Consider the following 2500-nt stretch of genomic DNA (forward strand, 5'->3'; position numbering starts at 1 on the left):
AAAAGTTTTCGGGCCTTTTTCGGGTGCCACAATTTCCCTTTATATCTTCGCAACGCTCAGGTTCCAAGCCATCAAACTTCACAAATCCTCTTAGTTTTTCTTACATTAAAAACATGTTAAAGGATCAGCTTTTCAAAATAAGCAGATTGCAGTTTGACGACTGGCTCTTCGGGCCCGAAAAGTTCTCAGGACTTTCAAGAAACAGGCCCCAAAAATTGCATTGTCAAGCAGGGCTCAAAGTTAGCGACCATTTGGTCGCACATGCAACTAAATTTTTGGCTGTGCGCCTAAAAAAATTATGTGTGATCGCACTCATGCGCCTTAAAAGCTAAAGTACAGTGCGACTGAATTGCCTCTCTGCTTTTTCTCACCTGACTACATTTGTATACTTGCGTATTTCGAGTGGTATGTCATGAAACAGAAACATCAATCAACAGATATAAAGATATACATAACAAAACCTGGCCCTAAATAATAAAGTTACATTATTTTTCTTTCTTCGGTGTGTTTATTTGTCGTCGCTTTTCTCAACAAATTCCCCCAACACCGGTGAAGGTCCATTTTTCCTATTGATGTTTATTCCATCCCATCCTCTTTAGTTTTGTTTCGTTAAAACTCTGCTGGCACATGCAAATGAAAACTACAAATAAAGCACATGCTTACCGTGCATGTTAAAGCTTTGTAATAGTGGAAGGTCAAAAGAGCGTCAACCATGTGAGCCTTTTTCTTCAAGGTAAGAAAATTGTTTACAAAAGTTAAGTCATCGCACTTATATTGTCTTGTATTCAATAATTTTCTTATAAAAAGCCAGCCTTCACATTCTACAAAAGTGAGTAAATCTGCCTCGAATGATACTGCATCACTACACTGTATATCAGTCCGCGATACAGCTAAAGAGGACGTCTATTTCAAAGAGCGGGGTGAAACAAATTCGAGCAGCCAGAGTGGGATTCAGAGAAAGTCTTTATGCACTGCAGATACTGTAAAGCTTTCCCCATGCATTCATCCGCTTCATCCTAAGCTTAGTCAATGTTTCCCTGCTAGCAGGGGTATCTTTTCTTTTGTGTTCACTGGGCTGACGAGTACAGGAAAAGAGACCTCTGCCATGGGTCGAAAGCATGTGCGGCGGTTACGTAGCAACCAAATCCTCACAACATGCTTCATGTTGTGCAGGTTCACTTAATAACAGCGGAATCACTCTAAAGGAATGCACGGGACATAGCGGCCTACAACAACGATGTCAAATGCGCAGAATTAATTTGCCATTTGCTACAGCATAAAGTCTGACCTTGGTAACCTGATGGAATCATTGAAGTACAGTGTACGCAACAATTATCAATTACGAAGTTGTGTATCTATTACGGTTTTCAAGTATATTTTCTTTGGTTACAAGTGTACATTGAAAAGGAAAATACACGATGTTCAAACTGTTCTGTTATTTCGAATGTACTTAAACATGATGATAGCATGTAATAATAGTTTGTTATTGAAACTGAGAAGTCCAGTTGATTTAAAAACCACAAGACAGAATGTTATCGCTTTCTCAAACGAAAAGTAAGCCAGCCTTACTAGTTATAACAACAAACACGGCACTAAACTAAAATACAAAAAACTGAAGATGATGTAATCGTAATGTTAAGTTCTGCTTTTCTGTTGTAACAGGTGCTCCCAGTATTTTAAGCTGTGCTCCTAACATTTTCTGCTGTGTGCCTAAAATTTTGGCAGTGCGCCTAGAAATATACACTTGATAGCACAAGTGCTCCCAAAGCCAAAAATAAACTTTGAGCCCTGTCAAGGGATGTTTGTTAGAAGATTTCTATGCCATACATCAAGTTTCTGTGTTTTCTTTGCTGAAAAAGCTTACTTTGATATTATTTTCCACATCCTGTGAGTAAGTGCATGCACAAAGCAATTTTTGCATTTAATCTTTAATATCCCAATAGCCAAATTTGGGCTAAAGTTTCGAAAATGTCTCTTTAACATAGCATGATCCATTCTCAACAATTTTCAACAATTTTCACCCAAGCAAAACGACATACACTGTAGTTTATACAAGGAGTTTTCAAGCAGTTTTTCACCAAATCCTTTTTTTCAAACACTTTTCAAGTGCCCTTGAGGTCCAAACATTAACCCATTCACCCCTAAACCGGCCTAAACTGGCCAGACTTAGTATTTTACTCTGTCTCATGCCAGACAATTTTACTCGTCAATGGGGAACCCCCAGGAGTCAATGGGTTAATTTCCAGGGCTTTTCAAGGACTTCAAGGAGAAGCACGAACCCTGAATAGTGAACAGTGAGGAGTTTATCCTGTGGATAACTGCAAAAACCCTGCCATTTATGTGCACTTGAAATCAACACTGTAACATTCACTTACATTCTTCAAACTGAAGACTTAAAGACAAAACACAGGGTGTTTTTAGACGGCTTTCTTTTTGCTAGGAGGAAGTACTACACGTACCTCATGATAACGAGAGCATCTTATCATGCGATAATTCAAAA

At 38.6% G+C, this 2500-nt stretch overlaps 1 protein-coding gene across 1 annotated transcript in view; it reads right to left on the reverse strand.

The window, feature by feature from the left end:
* Window positions 1-2500, reverse strand: part of LOC138012512 (dolichyl-diphosphooligosaccharide--protein glycosyltransferase subunit STT3B-like) — a 34937-nt gene that overhangs the window by 31205 nt on the left and 1232 nt on the right. The gene's annotated exons all lie outside the window — the stretch shown is intronic.

This window comes from Montipora foliosa, chromosome 8 (assembly GCF_036669935.1).
Source record: "Montipora foliosa isolate CH-2021 chromosome 8, ASM3666993v2, whole genome shotgun sequence".
Lineage (NCBI taxonomy): Eukaryota > Metazoa > Cnidaria > Anthozoa > Scleractinia > Acroporidae > Montipora > Montipora foliosa.